The sequence below is a fragment of the Tursiops truncatus genome, chromosome 2 (genome assembly GCF_011762595.2).
Source record: "Tursiops truncatus isolate mTurTru1 chromosome 2, mTurTru1.mat.Y, whole genome shotgun sequence".
Lineage (NCBI taxonomy): Eukaryota > Metazoa > Chordata > Mammalia > Artiodactyla > Delphinidae > Tursiops > Tursiops truncatus.
The window spans coordinates 13,429,941-13,452,196 of NC_047035.1; the positions used below are offsets into that span (position 1 = coordinate 13,429,941).

Sequence of the window (22,256 nt, forward strand, 5' to 3'; positions counted from 1 at the left end):
GGAAGGGACTGGTGGTGGGTAGAGCTGGGTGTTGCTCTGGTGAGCAGAGCTCAGTAAAACTTTCATCTGCTTGTCTGCTGTTGGGTGGGGCTAACCTCCCCACTGTTGGTTATTTGGCCTGAGGCGACCCAGCACTGGAGGCTACAGGCTTTTTGGTGGGGCTAATGGCGGACTCTTGGAGGGCTCACGCCAAGGAGTACTCCCCAGAACTTCTGCTTCCAGTGTCCTTGTCCCCACGATGAGCCACAGCTACCCCCCGCCTCTGCAGGAGATCCTCCAACACTAGCAGGTAGGTCTGGTTCAGTCTCCTATGGGGGGGTCACTGCTCCTTCCCCCTGGGTCCTGATGCACACACAACTTGTGTGTGCCCTCCAAGAGTTCAGTCTCTGTTTCCCCCAGTCATGTCAAAGTCCTGCAATCAAATCCCGCCAGCCTTCAAAGTCTGTTTCTCTGGGAATTCCCCCTCCCATTGCCGGACCCCCCAGGTTGGGAAGCCTGATGTGGGACTCAGAACCTTCACTCCAGTGTGTGGATTTCTGTGGTATAATTGTTCTCCAGTTTGTGAGTCACCCACCCAGCAGTTATGAGATTTGATTTTATTGTGATTGCACCCCTCCTACCATCTCATAGAGGCCTCTCCTTTGTCTTTGGATCTGGGGTATCTTTTTTGGTGAGTCCCAGTGTCTTCCTGTCGATGATTGTTCAGCAGTTAGTTGTGATTCCAGTGCTCTCGCAAGAGGGAGTGAGCACATGTCCTTCTAGTCCTCCATCTTGAACCAATCTCAACTTCCTGGTCTTGAGATGGAGATTAACCTGGATTATCAGGTGGGCCCGATGTAACACAAGATTCCTTATAAGAGATGCAGGAGGTCAGAGAGCAGAGAAGATGCTATACTGCAGGCTCTGAAGATGGAGAAAGGGCCCACAAGCCTAAGGATAGAGGTGGTATCTAGAATGGCAAGGAAATGGATTCTCCCAAGAGCCTCCAAGAAGTGCTGACCCTGCTGACACTTTGACTTAGACCAGTGAGACTGATTTTGGACTTTGGACCTCCAGCTCAGCATGATGGAAACTCCACTCCAGAATGGTGAAGTCAAGAACACAGGGCTCCCTCTCCCCCAGCTCCGGGACGGAGGGCTGTCTTCCCAGGAGAGGCAAGATGTCAGCATTTCTAAACCTGCCCCAGCTTCCTGTTGCCAAGGCCAAATTCTGGGGGGACATGCAGATGGGAGCTGGGGCCTCATTCCTCTGCCTGGCCCACACTTGTGGGATGGGGCTCCACCTCTGGCATGGTGCATCGAGAGCACTGGGGCCTTGTTGCCTTGCCCGACTCCTGCGGCAGAGTTCCATGCTGAGAGAGCCTAGGAGACCTGAGGCTACTGCCCACCCACAGCCCCACCAAACACTCAGCTCGAAAGCAGGGGCAGCACTTAGAGGGAAGCACACAACTGTCCCCAGCCCCAGATAGAAACTAGATTCGTGGTTGCCTAGGACCAGGGGGTTTAGGGGTATAAGGGAGTGAAAGCTAAAGGGTACTGGGTTTCTTTATGAGGCAATGACAATGTTCTGTAACTGGCTATGGTGATGGGTGTCCATATCTGTGAATATACTGAAAACCTCTGAATTGTATGCCTTCAATGGGTGAATTGTATAGTGTGTGAATTATATCTCGATAAATCTGTTTTTGAAAAGAACCGATAAAAATTACACTTGTGTTGTTTTAAGCCACTACGCCCATGATAGCTATTACAGCAACAGTAGGAAACATACACCCCATGCCCACTTCTAGCCACCATGGGTTTGGCCATGACCCAACTGCTTGGTCTCCCTGCTGAGCACACACTCTCCCAGCACTTGCTTTCTTCCTCCTTGGTGGTGCATAGCATCTGGGTGGGGTGGGGATGTATTTTTTACTTACCTTGGGTGAGACAAGCTTTACTTTACACCAATGAACACAACACATAGGAGACTTCTTTTAAAAACCAGGGACAAAACAGTGCAGAGCTCCCAGAAACGAGCAAAGCTCCTCCCCCTTCCCACCAACCTCCAGGAGTGGCCCTGCTTGGGATCAGTGCCCCTGAGGGCTTTTCTCAAGACATTTTGCTCTTGAGCTCAACAAGCTAAAACCAAAATTTGCCAGTGAAATAAATGTGTCCTCAACTTAGAAGCTTGGGTCCTTATTAGGCCCAAGAGTAAAGCTTCATTTGTTGGTGGTTGCCTTTTGGGTTCCCTGCAGCTGGGCTGTGTCCAGTACAGAGTTTGTTTATGTTTTGCATCAAGTTGAAAACTGCAGGACATTTTTTTCTAAGCCTTTGTTTTAAACTGGATGCTTAAAAAATAAAAAAGAGCAATAGAAATTTAATTTGCTGAGAAGGAAGGCTGTTCGTCAGTGTTCCCGACTCTGTGGCACAGCTCTTTCTGTACTTAATCCTTTTTTATTTCTTGGAAATAAATTATAACCCATCCTCCTGCCCTGGATCCCTTGTTCTCTATTCCTATCCCCTTCTCCTCCCTTTCTCTGGGCCCTGAAACCTCCTGACCAAATGGAAGAAGTTTCCTTTCGCCACAAAGAATTACCAGAGAGCAGAGAGCGGTGGAGTCTTCCACGGCAGGAGGGGTAATATAAACAGGTTTCTATTATACGGGATAATGTAAACAGGATTACGTGGTGAGGGCTGTTTTTAGCACGCTTCCCTCTTTGATCAATTCTCAAAGCCAGCCACACTCTCAAAACTGGACTTGTGCTTGGCATTCTGTGGGGTTTTTTCTTTTCCTTTAACTCTGGTCAGCTCTGCTGTGTGTGCCGTGTGCTCAGTCTGAGGAAGACATGATTCTGAAATCTCAGAGCAAGTCCCCGGGATTAATAGCTAACCTAGGCATGTGTTTGACTATTTATAAGACAAAAGAAGAAGTAATCCCCAGGTGATGCCAAAGGCAGGACTAAGCCTCCAGGCAGAGGTGTGGGGTGAAGGGGATAACCTTGGGCCACCCGATGACCCAGATGGTGGCTCTGGCTTGCTGCTGCCCGTCTGCAGGCTTACTTTCCAGAAGGTTCAGCTGCAAATGATGCTGCGCCACATGCATGGACTGAGTCAAGAGTCTCATGTTTGTAAGATAATAATATATGCAAAGCATCCGTGGATGTTTCTAGTAAATATTCTAGTTTATTCTATCAGACTTTCATAGTCGCAGGTGATACAGCTCAGCGAAAGCAGTAGTCAGTTCTTCCAGACTGTACCTTGTGGTAGTTGGAGGCTGCAGCTGGTGCTGAAGTGGAACTCACAGGAAACCCAGATGAAGGCCATGCTGGGGCCCTCCACCGAACAATGTGGTGCGACCACGAGTGACTAAAAGACAACCAAATAAATGGATAGACCAGCCTGGCAAGAAAACAGAGTCAGCCTGCAGTGGAAGGTCTGGGGAAGACCTATGCCTCAAAATCCTACCTTCTCAGCAAGTTTGGTACAACTCTTCGGTACTGCCTGTGTTTCCACCACTGGAGGATCCAACCCAAGCCTCAGTTTCCTCACCTGCAAAATAGGTATACCGTTATTGTTATCCTTTCATCACAGAAGACTGGGACATGCTCTGCAGTAATTTTTTATGCTGCAATATCTATATAAAATGTCTGATACATTTGGGGTGCTCAAAAATTTTAGTAGTTATTGATTAATCACAAATATTGAGGGAGGGTCTAAGGTCAGTAATATACCACGCAGCTTGAAGAGGGCACCTACAGTAGGAAGAGCCAGCACGACCTGAAGAAGTTGGGCATGGTGGCCCTGCAGGAGGTCTGGGCACAGGGGAAGGCCGTGGGCCTGGGCATTACTTCATAATTTGGGCCTGACAACACCCCTCAACTTGACAGTGTGGCTATCATTAGGATGAGAAGGGGGCTCAGTGGGCTGAAGTCAAAATTCCAACTCCACACACTGGCCTGCCCACGTTGATCTTGCAGCTGGGGACGCATTTTGGATGCAGAAAGATGCAGTGATAGGGATAATAATTGCTGGCAATCTCCTAGGCCCATAGCGACTCTGCAGTGTCTTACCAGATCAGACACAGAAGCTATGTTTCACTGTGGCCCAGTGAATTGCTGTTGACCCCAAGCATAGGAGCAAGTTGCAAAGCTCTACTTTCGTGTTTGGGGCTCTTTAAGCAGGAGGCTGCGGTTGTATTTCTGATGTTTTCTTTCTTGAGCTTAGTGGCAGCACACAGGTGTTAACACCTATAGCATTTCCTAGGCCTTTCTGCATATCAGAAATACTTCCTAAGGACTTCTTTTTTTTTTTTTTTTCCTGTACGCGGGCCTCTCACTGTTGTGGCCTCTCTCGTTGCGGAGCACAGGCTCCGGACGCGCAGGCTCAGCGGCCATGGCTCACGGGCCCAGCCGCTCCTCGGCATGTGGGATCTTCCCGGACCGGGGCACGAACCCGTGTCCCCTGCATCGGCAGGCGGACTCTCAACCACTGCACCACCAGGGAAGCCCTCCTAAGGACTTCTTAAAGGAAAATGTAGGCCTAGTCCCACCAGCAAAGCACAGTCCATTTTTTTTTTTTTTTGGCTCTAATGACAGGCTGTAAATTTTATTCAAAGGGGCCTTTGCTTTTCCAAAGACACATCTGTACTGCAGAGTTGCCTGCATCTTATTTGCTTTTTTTTTGTTTGTTTTTAATTTTCATTGGAGTATAATTGATTTAAAGTGTTGTATTCGTTTCTGCCGTACAGCAAAGTGAATCAGTTATATGTATACATATATCCACTCTTTTTTAGATTCTTTTCCCATGTAGGTCATTACAGAGTACTGAGAAGAGTTCCTTGTGCTATACAGTAGGTCCTTATTAGTTATCTATCTGATATACAGTAGTGTGTATATGTCAATCCCAATCTCCCAATTTATCCCTCCCACCAGTCCGTTCTTGATGACAAAACCCGGCAGAGAGGAACAGAGCTGCAGAAGACGGAGTGCCACGAGCAGCGGACTGGCACGCCAGTACCTTGTTAGAACTAGTTTCTAAACGTTCCCTGAACAGCTGGTAAAGGAGACAGTCCGCCCTGAGCACAATGGATGGTGAGAGGAGGCCACCCAGGGATTAAAATTTTAACCCAGATGATCCCGAGGGTGAGTGAGTGTACAGTACAAAGTGCAGTTCAAGGAGCTGTGTGCGCTCACTCACGCAAGCCATCAGGCCTTTGGGGTTCGTGGACCTGCAGAACGAGTGACCTGTGGAACTGAATCCATCAGCGAGTCCCACCGTGCGGGGCATCCTATACTAACGTGTAGGGGGTGGGGTGAAAAGCAGGGCGAGGGAGCAAGGGGATTCAGCAGTATTCTGAATACTCAGCAGCTGCTTAATAACTACTCATGGACTTGAATTCAATAAAATCAAGAAGAAAAATGGAAATGCAGATCCTTGCAAAGTGCCTTCTGGCAGTTCAAAACATTTTTGTACTCTGAGGGCAAGTGGCAAGGATTAAGCATATCCAACTGGCTTTGTGCTCCTAAGGCCACTTGATCCTGGAAGCTCCTTTTCACTCCCCGCACCTTCACCTCCTGCCCCGGGTCGGGCGATTATCTGTGGTGGTGCAGAATAATGGAATAATTTTGCCATTTACTGTCAAGACACTGCATCCAACAATGAGGGTTTTATTCTGAGATAAAGTTTGAAAAAAGGCTCAATAGATGCCAGATATTAATTTCCATCCTTGAGAAAGAAAGGAATGCAAACTGCAGCAAAGTTGTGTTGATTCATCAGTCTATTGACGCTCGAGCCCACGGTCTTTCCCTTCCCAGCTTGAAAGAATATGACTCATTGTCTCAGTCAAAGGTTGCATCCATTCTCCCGACCGTTAGCGCACCTTACTTTTGGAGAAGTGACTGTGTAGCCACTGTAATTAGGGGCCATACATTCTCCCTGAGGAATCTTCATCGGGGCGACCCAGCCCTCACGGGAGCAAGCTGAGCTGCGCATCACGGGCCACGTGTGAAAGAACAAGCTTTCCTCCTTTCTCTCAGGACCACTGTTTGGACTTACAAACACCGTCTGCTTCTTATGTGTTAAATAGCTAAAGATCAGACTCAGACTGTCGTCAGCAGCATGAACGAATAACTCGCAAACTCCTGAGTCATCACGCAGTTTTATAGTTTTCTTTCCAAAGGCACTTTGAAGAAAGACTTCAAACAAACGAACAATAACCTATTCCCTGATGACTGTCCTTTGATACGTGAATGTTTCCTGAGGTTTTAGGCTGGGCTCTGAGCTGCCCTGTGATGTCATGGAGACGGACAGCCCCCTCTGAAGCTTAGGGCCTACTCCTCTGCATGCGTGTGAAACCCTCCCGGTGAAAGCTACTGGCTGACCTGGGAGGCCCAGGGCCTCAATGCAGTTGAGTTTCTGGACTCTGTACAATTGCCTGCTGACCAGGATGGGGTGTCCAGACACTCCTACTCTGAGATACTTTGGGGTTAAGAAATATTTACAAGAAAAGTGAAGCTCAGAAAGATTAATTGACTTACCCATAGTCTGGTAGAAAGACCCTCAGAGATAGCTCCACCCTGGAAATCATGTTTCTTTGTTTTGTTTGTTTGTTCAGAAATTTTCCTAAGAGAGAGAGAGAGAAAGACAGACAGACATCATTCCCAGCCTTGTATGCTGATACCCCAAATGAATAGGCCACAGAGGAGGGGCGTGGGTGATTTAGAACCCAGCTTCTTGACAAAGGGACGGGTCCCAGAGCTGACTTTGTCTGTTAAACAGCATCCTTCTGCCCTTGCGGCTGGATCACGCCGACTGGAGTGCTCTACCCTTGTCAGAAGGTGGCTCTGTAGCTTTCCTGAGATTTCGGAGAGGTGGAAAGAAGGCCTGAGAGAAAATGGTACTTCTGCCTCCCAGGCACAAGTGAGGGGCCAGCCAGCCCAGAAATGCCCCCGTGTGCTCTGGTGTCTTGGGTCTCCAGCCAGACCAGGGTGTCTCTGGGAGCTGAGGAAACTCCCTGAAGCTCAGGGTGAAGAGTAGGCTTAAATGTTACCCCTCTTAAGTGAATGAGAGAAGCCTGAGCTTTGGTTTCTACACCAGGGACACCGATCTGCTTGTGGAGGGGGCGGCCGGCCTCCCCAGAGGTTCTCCTGGGTGGTGTCAGCTCCTGGGTGAGGGCCTGGGCTCCAGTGGGGTCCACGGTCAGAGATATTAGAGGAGGACGTCCCCTCAACGACCATCTGAAAATTCCAACCTGATTATGTCACGTTCCCAGTGAAACTCCTCTGTGTCTCCCAACTGCTCCCTGGAAGAAGCCCCAGAGCCCCGTGGGGTGCTGGTCCTCTCTCCATCACACAGCAGACCAGACCCTGGCCCCCTGTGCTGCCTGCCTTCCTGCTCTCCCCCTAGCACTCCCCAACCCCTTCCTGGCAGACATTCACTGCCCTTCATCTGCCCGCTGCTTCTCCCCGCCCTCAGCCCAGGGCCTTCAGGTCACTGGCCGCCTTCACGGAGCCTTCCCGGACGCCTCGCTAGGTTGAAGAGCTCCTAATATAACTAGCAGTTATGAGTAAATGACCACATACCCATCGAATGAATGTCAGCTCCCCACTGCATGTCACCAGCATCCAGCTTTGTCCCAGGGGCCACACTCAGGAAGCTGGAAGGAACTGTCTGTCTGCGGCAGCGAGGCAGGTGCAGCATAGAGGGACAGAGGCAGGAGCCCTGGGCTCAGGTCTTACCTCCGGCACTTCCTTCCAGACTGCAGACGTGTCCTTTTGATGCCCTGACCTGGTCTCCTTCTCTGTGCTGTCTGACCCTCTGCTCTCTGAGGACTTCCCTCCGGCCCTGACATTCTCAACGGCCATGAATTCATTCAGGCCTGGTCTCAGAAAATCATGATGTCAAGAAGTTTCTCCTGGGCGCCCTCCCACCCCTCCCTGGGCTGGCAGGGCCTCTGCTCTGCTCTCCATCCCTTGCTTCTCTCACAGCCCTCCTGAGGCACCTCACTTTGCTGGGAACATTTCACTGCCAGCTGCAAGGGAAAGCAAGATAAGAAACTAATTTGAACTAGGAGATTGGAGCTTCATGTATTATCTTCAGACACACGGGCATGTTAAAAGGCACCTGCCCAAGGCGAGAATCTCTAAGGACGGTGGGGGAGGAAGGGTAAGGCCTTTGGGTAGAAGCCTTTTTTGATACCCTTCAAAGAGCAGCTGGGGTTATTGTTTGCCTGAATGACTTGCAAAAACATTTGTGAACTCACATGTAGAAGCCAGCCTATGATTGGTTTGTTAACGTGGCGATGGTTCCTGAGGCCTGGCTGGGAGTATCTGCTGATCAGGCCTGGGGTGGAAAGAAGTCCTGAGAAAGTGCATCCAGATTGGGGCCCAGGAATTACAGCGATCATGCAGAAGATGATCCTGCCAGGAGCTGAGCCTTGATCCCCAAGGGCTTCTAGAGAAAAAGCAAAGCACTTCTCTGACTTCAGGAGCTCAGTAAATCCAGCTCTCTGGCCTCTTTCGAACAACAGCAACTCTGCAGAGACAAGGGACGAGGTGAAGTAGACAGGATGAGACTTCACATTCTTAAGATGTCTATACTCACCAAACTAATGTACAGATTCAACACAATCCCTATCAAAATCCCAGCTGCCAGTTTTTGCAGAAAGGGACAGACTGATCCGAATTTTAATGTGAAAATGCAAAAGACCCTCAATGATTGAAACAATCTTGTAAAAGAACAATGTTAAAAACTCACATTTCCCAACTTCAAAAGTTACTATAAAGCTACAGTAACCAAGAAGGTGTGATACTGACGTAGGAATAGGCACAGAGATCTATAGAATAAACATCAGAGTTCAGAGATAAACCCTTTTTTTTGATAAGGGTGCTAATATCATTCAAAGAAGGAAAGAATAGTCTTTTTAATAAATGGGGCTGTCACAACTGGATATCACATGCAAAAGAATGAATTTGGACCCCTACATCACACCATATACAAAAATTAATTCAAAATGGATCACAGACCTAATCGTAAGGGCTAAAACTACAAAATTCTTAGAAGAAAACATGGATGCAAATCTTTATGACCTTTGATTAGGCAATGGTGTCTTAAGCACAATACCAAAAGTAGAGGTAACAGAAGGAAAAATTAGATAAATTCAATTTCATTGAAATTAAAAACATTTGCACTTCAAAGGATACTACAAAGAAAGTGAAAAGACAACCCACAGAATAGGAGAAAATATTTGCAAATCATATATCTGCTAAGAGAATTGTATTTAGAATATATAAAGAATAATCACAACTCAATTATTAAAATGAAAAACAACCCAATTTTAAAATGGGCAAGGGATCTGAATTCTCTGAAGAAGATAAACAAACGGTCAATAAGCACATGAAAAGTTGCTCAACATCCTTAGCCACTTCACATACACTAGGATGGCTAAAATTAAAAAGACAGATAATAACAAGTGTTGACAAGGATGCAGAGAAATTAGAACCCTCATACATTGTTAGTGAGAATGTAAAATGGTTCAGCTGTTTTGGAAAAGAGTTTGACAATTCCTCAAAAGGTTAAGTATAGAGTTACCATATGAGCCAGCAATTTCACTCCTACGTACATACCTAAGCAAAACGAAAATTATGTCCATGCAAAAATGTGCACACAAACGAACATAGCAGCATCGTTCACAATAGCTAAGAAGTGGGAACACAACTGACGAGTGGATGAATAAAATGTGGTCTCCACACAATGGAACATTATTCAACCATAAGACTGAATGAAGTACTGATACATGCTACACTGTGGAGGAACCCTGACAACATTATGCTAAGTCAAAGAAGCCGGTTATAAAAGACCATATATTGTATGTTTCCATTTATATGAAATGGCCAGAATAAAATCTATAAAGACAGAAAATGGATTAGTATTTTCCACGGCTGGCAGGGGGAGGGGCTGGGAGTGACTGCTAATGGGTCCAAGGTTTGTTTTTGGTGTGACATGTTCTAAAATTGATTGCTGTGGTTGTTGCATAACTGTCAATATATTTTTGGGGTGACATGTTCTAAAATTGATTGCTGTGGTTGTTGCATAACTGTCAATATATACTGAACTGTGTACTTTAAACTGAGACTCTGTGCTATGTGATTTATATCTTAAACTTTTTTAAAAAGATCACACATTCCAACACACTACATAGACATTATAGGTGAGTAGGTGCCCTCAGCATGACAATTCCATTCAATGACTGTTCCTTTATTCAAAAACTACAGCATGCCAGCCATGTGCCAGATGATGGGGGAGGGGGATGTTGAAGTGACCAAGACACAGTCCTGGCCTTTCTGGGACTCAGAACCTGTTCAGAGAAGCAAACACATACCCAAATGCCTCTAACAGGAGAGGGATTATGGATACCTGTTATAGTAAAAACACAAAGTGTAAGAAAAACTGACAAAGGAGTGAGTTGGAAATCCTAACTGCTCCTTCCTCTTGGGGAAGGAGATGAGCCTGGTGAAGAGGGAGGTGTAGTTCATCAGGGGTTTCCCTTCTCCTTCCTTTGGGGGCTCTCCAAAGACATCCACATTGCATGGGTGGGAGAACTGATGAGTGCCTGTGGAGCCGTGGGCAGCTGGGTGTCCGGGGGATGTGTGGAGGACTAAGGCATGGCCTGTAGTGCCAGGGACTCCACAGCCCACCAGGCAGGGACACAGTGAGAAGTGGGTGCACTGAGCAGACGACCTGCAGAAGGGAGCAGGTGACAGATGCTGGTTTGAGTGCTCAGGATGGTAAGTGCTGCAGGGGTAACTTGTCCTGCTTCCACTCTTTCCGGATTGTTCTCCGTAAGCCCCCTGTGTGGGCAGATGCCTCCTGGGCTCGTTCACATGGACCTGCACACAGGGCTGTGTGGAAGTTGATGGTTTAAACTGGGGTTAGGGATAAGATGACAGACCCACAGCCCGGTCCCTGAGAGCAGGGGAGAGAGGCCTGTCTGTGGGGTGCCAGATTCTGCCCCCGCCTTCTGGAGGCCTTTCCCTCCTCTTCCTCCTCTATGTACTTAAGCCATTCCCATTGCTTGCTCAGACTCTGCTTCCAAGAAAGGACCTGATCTCTGGGCCCCCAGTATGCATCAGCGCCTCCCCATGTTGGATGAAGTCTCACTAGAGGGGCCCCTCAGCCGCGCAGGGGTGGCATCCCCCAGAGGCTTGGGCTTGGGAGCCCATTCTAATGCACTCAGAGCTGCAAGGGCCCATTCCACTGGAATTTGTTGCTCCCATCAAAGGCATAAATATTAACAGCTGTGCTGGAGCAGGGGGGTGTTATTTTAATCTATATCTTTCCTTGTAAAAAGAAAACCCACCCCTGAAGCAAAAGCAGTTCAAAGAGGGAAGTTCATAGCAATACAGGCCTTCCTCAAGAAACAATAAAAATCTCAAATTAACAACCTAACCTATCACCTAAAAGAATTAGAAAAAGAAGAACAAACAAAACCTAAAGTCAGCAAAAGGAAAGAAATAATAAAGATCAGAGAAGAAATAAATAAAATGGAGATTAAAAAAATAGAAAAGATCAATCCAAGAGCTGCTTTTTGGGTTTTGTTTTTTAAATATAAACAAAATCAACAAACCTCTAGCCAGGCTCATCAAGAAGAAAAGAGAGAGGATCCAAATAAACAAAATAAGAAATGAAAGAGGGGAAATGACAACTGATACCAGAGAAATACAAAAAGTCATAAAGAGAATACTATGAACTGTTATATGCCAACAAATTGGACAACCTGGAAGAAATGGACACGTTTCCAGAAACATACAGTCTGCCAAGACTGAGTCAAGAAGAAATAAATAATTTGAACAGACTGATCACTACAAGTGAAGTATAATCTGTAATTTTAAAAAACTCCCTGCAAACAAAAGTCCAGCACCAGATGGCTTCACTGGGGAATCCTACAAAACATACTACAAAGAACTTATACCTATCCTTGTCAAACCATTCCAAATTTATTCTATGAGGCCACCATCACCCTGATACCAAAACCAGACAAAGACACTACAAAAAAAGAAAATTACAGGCCAATATATTTGATGAATATAGGAGCAAAAATCCTTGACAAAATATTAGCAACCCGAATCCAACGATACATAAAAAGGATCATACACCATGATCAAGGTGGATTCATTCCAGGGTCCCAAGGATGGTTCAACATACACAAATCAATCAATGTGATACACCCCATTAACAAAAGGAAAGAGAAAAACCACAATGATCAATCATCTCAATAGATGCATAAAAAACATTTGACAAAATCCAACATCCATTCATGATAAAAATTTTCACCAAAGTGAGTACAGAGGGAACACATCTCAACATTTACAACAAACTCACAGCCAGCAATATTACTGTTGTAATATTCAACAGTGAAAAGCTGAAAGCCTGTCCACTAAATTCAGGAACAAGACAAGGATGCCCACTCTTACCGCTTCTATTCAACACAGTATTGGAAGTCTTAGCCACAGCAATCAGACAAGAAACAGAAATAAGAGGTATCCAAACTGGAAGGGAAGAGGTAAAACTGTCACTGTTTGCAGATGACATGATACTCTATATAGAAAACCCTAAAAGTCTACACATAAAAACTATTAGAACTAATAAATGAATTCAGCAAGGTAGCAGGGTGCAAGATTATTATGCAGAAATCTGTTGTGTTTCTTTACACTAATAATGAAATATCAGAAACAGAAAGTTAAAAAAAAACATTTAAAATTACATCAAAAAAATAAACACCTAGGAATAAACTTAACCAAGGAGGTAAAAGACCTATATGCTGAAAACTAGAAAACATTGATACAGGAAAATGAAGATGATTCAAAGAAATGGAAAGATAGCCTGTGCTTTTGGATTGGAAGAATTAATAGTATTAAAATGGCCATAGTACCCAAAGCAATCTATAGATTTAATGCAATCCCTATCAAATTACCAGTGGCATTTTTTACAGAACTAGAACAAAAAAAATCTTAAAATTTGTATGGAGACACAAAAGACCCCAAATAGCCAAAGGCAGCTTGAGGGAAAAAAAGGAGCTGGAGGAATCAGACTCCCCGACTTCAGACTACACTACAAAGCTACAGTAATCAAGACAATATGGTACTGGCACAAAAACAGAAATATAAATCAATGGAACAGGATAGAAAGCCCAGAGATAAATCCATGCAGCTATGGTCAATTAACAACAAAGAAGGCAAGAATATACAATGGAGAAAAGACAATCCCTTCTAGTGGTGTTGAAAAAGCTGGACAGCTACATGTAAATTAATGAAATTAGAACATTCCCTCACAACATATACAAAAATGAACACAAAATGGTTTAAAGACCTAACTGTAAGACATGACACCATAAAACTCCTAGAAGAGAACATGGGTGAACATTCTGAGACATAAATTGTAGAAATATTTTCTTAGAGCAGTCAAAGCAAAAGAAATAAGAGGAAAAATAAACAAATGGGACCTAATCAAACTTACAAGCTTCTGCACAGCAGAGGAAACCATCAACAAAACAAAAAACAACCTACAGAATGGGAGAAAATATTTGCAAACAATGAAACCAACAAGGAATTAATTTCCAAAATATACAAACAGTTTATATAGCTCAATATTGAAAAAAACCAAACAACCCAATCAAAAAATGGGCAGAAACCTAAATAGACATTTCTCCAAAGAAGCCATACAAATGGCCAGTAAGCACATTAAAATATGCTCAACATCACTAAGTATTAGAGAAATGCAAATCAAAACCACAATGAGGTATCACCTCACTGGTCAGAATGGCTATCATCAAAAAGTCTACAAATAATAAATGCTGGAAGGGGTATGGAGAAAAGGGAACCCTCCTACACTGTTGGTGGGAATGTAATGTGCCGCCAGTTGGAAAACAGTATGGAAATTCCTTAAAAAACTAAAAAGAGAGCTACCATATGATCCGGCAATCCCACTCCTGGGTATATATCTGAAAAAACTGAAAACTCTAATTCAGAAAGATACATGCTCCCCAATATTCAGGGCAACACTATTAACAATAGCCAAGTCATGGAAGTAACCTGTGTCCATCAACAGATGAATGGATAAAGAAGACGTGGTATTTATATACAATGGAATACTACTCAGCCATAAAAAAGAACAAAATAATGCCATTTTCAGCAACATGGATGCCACTAGAGATTATCATACTAAGTGAAGTAAGTCTGAAAGAGAAAGACAAATACCATATGATATAACTTATATGTGGAATCTAAAATATGACACAAATGAACCTATCTGTGAAACAGAAAGAGAATCAGGGACATAGATAATAGACTGATGGTTGCCAAGGGCGAGAGGGGTGGGAGAGGGTTGTATTGGGAGTTTGGGATTCGCAGATGCAAACTGGTATATGTAGAAGGGATAAACAACAAGGCCCTACTGTATAGCACTGGGAACTATATTCAATATCCATGAAAAAGAATGTATGTATATGTATAACTGAGTCACTTTGCTGTACAGCAGTAATTAACACAACAGTGTAATTCAATTATACTTCAATAAAAAATAAAGTTAAAAACGAATAAGTTAGTACAATCAAAAAAAAGAGAGATCTTGTAAGTATATACAATGCAATATTACTCAGCCATAAAAAAGAATGAAATCTTGCCATTTGCAGCAACATGGATGGACCCATAGAATATTATGCTGACTGAAATAAACAAACAAAGAAATAGAAATACTATATGGTATCACTTATATGTGGAATCCAAAAAGTAATACAAATGAATCTATATACAAAACAGAGAGAGACGCACAGACACAGAAAACAAACTTATGGTTACCAAAGGGGAGCAGGGGGGAGAGACAAATTAGGAGTATGGGGTTAACAGATACAAACTGCTATACATAAAATAGATAAGCAACAAGGATTCACTGTATAGCACAGGGAATTATATCTAATATCTTGTAATAACCCATAATGGAATATAATCTGCAAAAAAGCAAACACTGGAATCACTATGCTGTACACCTGAAACTAACACAATATTGTAAATCAGATACACAGAAAGAAAGGAAGGAGGGAAGGAAGGAAGGAAGGAAGGGGGGAAGGAAGGAAGGAAGGAAGAAGGGGAGAGAGAGAGGGGGGGGGGGACAGAGGGACGGAGGAAGGAAATCCACCCCTAGTTAAATAACACTTTAGGGGAAGGATTTAACTTTTGGCGTTGGAAGCGGGGGAGCACCCTGAGGCTCCCCAGTCAAACCCGAGAAGCTGCCTATGCAGAGGCTCAGGAAGTCTAACCTTTCCCTCCTAACCCAACCTCCTCTTCCACAAAGGAAAAGCCCAGCATTCTTGAATGAAAAGCTCAGAGAGCATCAAAGGGAAAGAAGCCAGACTTGCAGGAAAACCCTCCAGCCCGTTCATGATTCCTGTGACCCTCTGTAACCCCTGTGAGGAGCTGGAGGATGCTCTGACCTGCAATGTGACTCACTTCCCTCCGTACAACGTGTGACTCGGTCTGAAGGACAGTGTGCTGCAGCACCTCTCCCTGCTCGAATGCCATTTTCTTCTACCTGGGCACCTGCCCCCTCGTCTAGCCCTGCCAGTGTCTGGCCCTCCTTTGGGAAGCCTCATCCATCAGTCCTGTTCACCGTTAAAAGCCACAGAAACCAACTCTGGCTGATTTAGATAGAAACGGAATTAATCTCGGGTGGTTCACAATCTCTGGGAGCCGCTGCTGGGTGTGGGCACCCAGGTGCACCTGGACCAACTCTACCCACAGCTGCTCTAGCAACCTCAGCTGAATCCGGAAGCAGCTGCCCCTGGACTCTGAGTGGTGTCTGCCTGGCAGAGCTGTTACCCAGCTTCACTGTAGCCACCAGGGAGTCTGGCACGGTGAGCGCCTGGCACCTTCAGCCTCTCCAGTGGGAGGAGCGTTCCGCCTCATCAGGCGGGGAATTCCCCCAATACAGGACAGGCCATAAAGATCCCAGGTGGCCGTAAGGCATGAAAATGGTTGTTCTGCCTCTCAGGAGTAAGGGCAGCTAGTAATTCTATTCTTTTCTCCCCCTGCCTTCCCTGACCAGCACGATCTCTGAGTTTGGTAAAAGTCACTCAGGCAAAGTATTGATGAGAACTTTTTTCATATGATGAGAACTTTTAAGATTTACTCTCTTAGTGAAGTAAGTCAGAAAGAGAAAAACAAATACCGTATGCTAACACATATATATGGAATCTAAAAAAAAAAAAAAATGGTTCTGAAGAACCTAGGTGCAGGACAGGAATAAAGACGCAGACGTAGAGAATGGACTTGAGGATACGGGGAAGGGGAAGGGGAAGCTGGGACGAAGTGAGAGAGTGGCATGGACATATATACACTACCAAATGTAAAATAGATAGCTAGTGGGAAGCAGCCACATAGCACAGGGAGATCAGCTCGGTGCTTTGTGACCACCTAGAGGGGTGGGATGGGGAGCGTGGGAGGGAGACACAAGAGGGAGGAGATATGGGGACGTATGTATACGTATAGCTGATTCACTTTGTTATAAAGCAGAAACTAACACAACATTGTAAAGCAATTATACTCCAATAAAGATGTTAAAAAAAAAGATTTACTCTCTTAGCTACTTTCAAATATACAAACAATATTAACTACAGTCACCATGCCATACATTACATCCCATAGCTGATTTATTTTATAACTGGGAATTTATACCTTTTGACCCCCTTTCCCATTTCTCCCAACCCCACCCCTGGCCTCTGGCAACCACCGATCTGTTCTCTGTATCTGAGTTTGTTTTATTTTGTTTTAGATTCCACATATGAAATCATACGGTATTTGTCTTTCACTGTCTGACTTATCTCATTAGCACAATGCCCTCAAGGTGCATCCATGCTGTCGCAAATGGCAGGATTTCATTCTTTTTATGGCTGAGTAATATTTTTTTATATATATTATAATATAGAACACACACATATATCTTGCATTTTCTTATTTTCTTTTCATCTGTGTGTGGACACAGGCTGTTTCCATGTCTTGGTTATTATTGTAAATAATGCTGCAATGAACAAGGGGTGCACCTATCTTTTAGAATTAGTGTTTGCATTTTCTTCAGATAAATACCCAGACGTGGAATTACTAGATCATATCATTTTACATCTTAAAAAAGAAATCTGGGGGCTTCCTTGGTGGCACAGTGGTTGAGAGTCCGCCTGCCGATGCAGGGGACACGGGTTCGTGCCCCGGTCCGGGAAGATCCCACATGCCGCGGAGCGGCTGGGCCCGTGAGCCATGGCCGCTGAGCCTGCGCGTCCGGAGCCTGTGCTCCACAACGGGAGAGGCCACAACAGTGAGAGGCCCACGTACCGCAAAAAAAAAAAAAGAAAGAAAGAAAGAAATCTGGGTGGGGTGAGGACCAGTGTAACATCTGTCATGCTCCTTCAGCAACAGACGTTCAAACCATCCATTGCCACTATAGTTCATCAGAAAATAAAATAACTTCCTAGAATAGACAGTGCTGTCAGCATCTTTCTGCTGACCATAGACTATTCTGGGCAGTATTTTGAAAATGAAACTGACTTATTAAAAGCTTGCAAGAGGAGGCGAAAAGGCCTGAGGTTGACCTGACTGCTTTGCTGTGAGAGCCCAGGGCTGTGACCCAAGGTCATGAGGGTGAGTCCCCTGGGGATGCAGCAGTGGCCTGCAAGCTTAGTGCTCACGTAACCGTGGGCAGGTCACTTGGGTCTCAGTTTCCTTGTCTGTAAAACAAAGCTGAATCCCTCAAGAGTCCCTGGGTGGCAAATCTCAGGAATCCACATGGGTCAGTCAGGAGGGGTGTTTGTTATCAGAGAATACAAGCTGAGGAATCACCTGCTACCTGAGGGCTGGAAGGCAGCAGGGCCTCGGGTAGGTCGGGAAAGTGATCTTTCCTTCAGCTAACGGAGTCCTGTGAGCCAGAGCCAGTGGCCTAAGTCTGAGAAGTAGGCAGAGGCTGGTAGTGCAGGGCCTGGAGGGCATCTAGGAATGGATTCTCTTTCCACCTCCCCATCTCTGGACCTATGTGTCTGCTTCACTCCTCTTCTTCCTTCTGAAGACCAGTTTCCTCTGCTCCCCAGGCCATATGGCAGAACAAGTCTGCCCTTGGGTACCATGTTCACCCTTAGGGTCTAGTCACTCACAGAAACCATCTCAATCAGTTCTAGGAAAGCACTGTCACAGGTGCATCTCTGGTCCAATTACTTGTAGGCAAAACCATGGCAGCTGCTAGGAGCCCTGGTGAGGAGCCTGGAGTTCCATGGCAACCAAAATTACCTACCCCAGAAGGACTGGACTACAGGCCCCCAGACAGGCCTAAGAGTCTGGGAGTGCAGGAGTGAATGGACTGCAGGGTAACTCTTCAGATTGTGCAGAAGCAGTCTCAAGGGTCATGAGGATTTGATTTAAAGCCATTCTCAAACTTTTTTTTTTTTTTTTTTTTTTTGCGGTACGCGGGCCTCTCACTGTTGTGGCCTCTCCCGTTGTGGAGCACAGGCTCCGGACGCACAGGCTCAGCGGCCATGGCTCACGGGCCTAGCCGCTCCGCGGCATGTGGGACCCTCCCGGACCGGGGCACGAACCCGTGTCCCCTGCCTCGGCAGGCGGACTCTCAACCACTGCGCCACCAGGGAAGCCCCATTCTCAAACTTGAAGGTGCATCAGAACCACCTGGAGGACTTGTTAAAACACATAGGGCTAGACCTCAGAGTTTCTGATTCAGTAGGTCTGGAGGGGCACAGTCTGAGAATTTGCATTTGTAACAAGCTCTGATGATGCTCAAATGCTTGGTTCCCAAAGTGGGGTCCACATTCCTGGCCCTGCCAGTTTCTTCAATCTGCAGGTTCCAGGGTCAGAAGGACTGGAAACAGGGGGTGGCGCCCGGTGTGTGCAACCTACATTCTGGATCCCCCTGTACACCACGGTTTGAGAATCACGGCTTTAAAATGTTTCAAAACGTCAGAAATGTCTTTGTTCCCAACCCTGAGTGTCACTGCGGAAATAAAAGGTGACCAGCCAAGGGATGTTTGTTCAGTATCATTAAACGGTTAAAGCGGTTAATTAATCAGTGTGTTTGGATTAAAACAAAATAAACTTTCCACTTTCACCAAAGAAACGCGAGTTACCTCAGGATGAGTAAATCCAGCCTTTGGGGTGGGTAAGAGGTCTTTTTTCTGGGCATTTTCATTTCTCCCTTCAAGAAGAGACGCACTCATCGCGTGGTTCTCCCCTTAGGGTAAGTAAAAGCTGGGCAGAAGTTTGCAGACTCGCCCTGCAATTCCTGGATCTCGGGCGCCCAGCTGCCACTGGCCAACCCGCCTTGCAGTCTGCGCCGGCGCCTCGGGGATCCGCCAATGAAGCGCTGAGGAACTCCATGACTTCATCGGATTACTCTCTCATTGGCTGCTGCCGCCGCGCCGGACCCGCCCCTTCCATTAGAGCTCGGGAAAACTGCGCGGGCCCCGCCCCTAAATAGAAGGCAGGTTGAGTTCTCAACCTCGTCTTCGAGTCTTGCGGACTTCTCTTCAAACAACGGATACCTCAGAAGGAAAATTCTGCTTTCTGACAAAGACTTGAGCGTGCCTCTCAGCCAGACAAAGTACTGGTTTTCTGCGCTGACCTTTGACTGCTGCATCGCTGAGGTTTAGCTGGTGTCTTCAACCTTACTTAGGTACCTGGCAGATCGCACGCATTTCCCACTTACTTTAATCGTGTATTTGAATGAGTTTTGTCCCGCATCTCAGTGGATGAGTTTCTCAAGCCCCAATTTACTGTGGAATGCTAGTGATCATCTGTCCCACATTTTACCTGGGAAGTAAATTAGGTGGCTCCCACAAGGTCACACAGCTGGTTGGTGAACAGAGATGAAAATCAGATCCAGGGCTCCAACCGCAACCTCAGTGTTGCACACCTCCACCCACCCACACCCCACCCGCCGTCTGATGCCTGAGAGCTCAGAGCAGCATTGCAGTCCAGGAAGCTCTGCCTGTAGGAGAGCCCACAGACTAATAAGGGATAATCCAGGTTTCCTCACATTCTAGCAACTGCCTAACTCCCAGTTTGACAGGATAGAGTCATGGACTACAATCTCCCAGAGCAGTGCTCTCATTTTACAAATGAAGAAATTGATGGGTACTTGATCACAAACCAGTTGTTTGTGGGTAGAGGCCGGACTTGACCTCCTGCTCTTCTTGTCCAGCGATGAGCCCCAAATGCTGGAAAGAATGGAAAGCCCACGAGTTCCCAGGGAAAGTTTTGTGCAGTGAGCATGGTTTCAGTACTGCAAGCACTAATTTGGGAGTAAGGAAGCAATCCGAAGTGTTTGTATGCTTCTCTGGCTGGCCAGCAGTTCAGGTGAGCCTTCATCCCCAACCTTTCTTACCAACAGCTTCTTTGCTACAGGAAAGGAGACCAAGCTGCGGATTTTTTCTCCTCTGACGTAGCGGGTGATCTGGTGCTTGAAGAGTCCAAATGCTATGACCCTCTCTTGAGTCAAGGATTTTTGAAAACTCAGGACCACTCTGTTAGATGGGGAGACTTGGCAAGCAGACTAGACCTGAAATCCTTTTGCAAGGCTTGGCTCAGAGTTTACCTCCTCCAAGACTTCCTGGAATCCCCACCAACAAAGGTGGACCAAGGGCCCCTTCAGCCCCCAATGCTCATCTGAGTCCAGCTGCAGTGCCATTGTTCACTTCTTTGTCCCCTTTCCAACTAGACCATGAGTTCCTGAGGGATGGCATCACACTTTATACAATTTTGTATTCTCAGGGCCTAACGTGGTCTGACACATAGTAGATGCTCAATAAATGTTTGTTGAATTGAACTGTGGAAACCTTGCACGCTAGTTGCCTTGTGCAGGGGAAGATCACTCGCAGCTCCTAACAGATGCAGATTTTGTGTTTATGAGGCTCCTTCACACAAAATGAGACTTCTCACTCTTTTTATTAGTAAAGTGTTTGAAATGAAAACTTCACAACTGTTTGCTAATATTGGGTTGGCCAAAAAGTGCCTTCAGTTTTTAAGTAAAAATAAAAGACACACTTTTCATTCTCACCAAGGACTTTATTGGACAACATATTCACCCTTTTGTTCCACTACGTTCTGTCATTTTCCAGGCAACTTCATAATTCCATCTTCCCAAAACTTTTTATCGTTTTGAGCAAAGAACTGTTCCAGATGCCTTTTACAGTCTTCCAGGGAATTGAAAGTTTTTCCATTAAGAGAATTTTGTAAAGACTGAAATAAATGGAAATCCGAACATGCAATGTCTGGTGAATACTGTGGATGAATCAGAACTTCCCGGCCAAGCTGTGACAGTTTTTGCCTGATCATCAAAGAAACATGCGGTCTTGCGTTATCCTGATGGAAGATTATGCATTTTCTGTTGACTAATTCTGGACTCTTTTTGTCGAGTGCTGCTTTCAGTTGGTCTAATTGGGAGCAGTACTTGTTGGAATTAATCGTTCGGTTTTCCAGAAGGAGCTCATAATAGAGGACTCCCTTCTAATCCCACCATATACACAACATCACCTTCTTTGGATGAAGACCAGCCTTTGGTGTGGTTGGTGGTGGTTCATTTCACTTGCCCCACGATCTCTTCCGTTCCACATTATTGTACAGTAACCACTTTTCATTGCCTGTCACAATTTGTTTTACAAACAGCACGTTTTCATTACATTTAAGTAGAGAATCACATGCGGAAATACGGTCAAGAAGGTTTTTTCACTTAACTTATATGGAACCCAAACATCAAAGGGATTCACATAACCAAGCTGGTGCGAATGATTTTCAGCACTTGATTTGGGTATTTTTTTGAGTATGTCAGCCATCTCCCGCATGGTATAACGTTGATTGTTCTCAATTAATATCTGGATTGGATCGCTGTCAACTTCAACTGGTCTACCTGACCATGGAGCATCATCCAGCAGAAAGTCTCCAGCACGAAACTTCACGAACCACTTTTGACACGTTTGATCAGTCACTGAACCTTCTCCATACACTGCACAAATCCTTTTTTGTGTTTCAGTTGCATTTTAACCTTTCTTGAAATAATAAAGCATAATATACCGAAAATGTTGCTTTTTTCATCCATCTTCAACATTAAAATGGCTATACAAAAATTCACCAATTTTGATTCTTTTTTTTAAATGCACGCTGATATGGCAGCTGTCACATACAATCTAACAAAATTGTTTCAAATGAAGTTAAAGACAGCTAAGTGCTACTAGAGCCA

General features: G+C 45.4%; 1 long non-coding RNA gene across 1 annotated transcript; it reads right to left on the reverse strand.

The window, feature by feature from the left end:
• Nucleotides 1-1,502: 1,502 nt before the first annotated feature.
• LOC117311018 (uncharacterized) lies at nucleotides 1,503-19,601 on the reverse strand. Its single transcript, XR_004524998.2, has 5 exons — nucleotides 19,150-19,601; nucleotides 8,242-8,513; nucleotides 6,518-6,602; nucleotides 3,447-3,530; nucleotides 1,503-3,347 (listed from the first exon to the last, which is right to left on the reverse strand). It is a non-coding gene; the product is annotated as an uncharacterized lncRNA (long non-coding RNA).
• Between the last annotated feature and the right edge of the window lie 2,655 nt (nucleotides 19,602-22,256).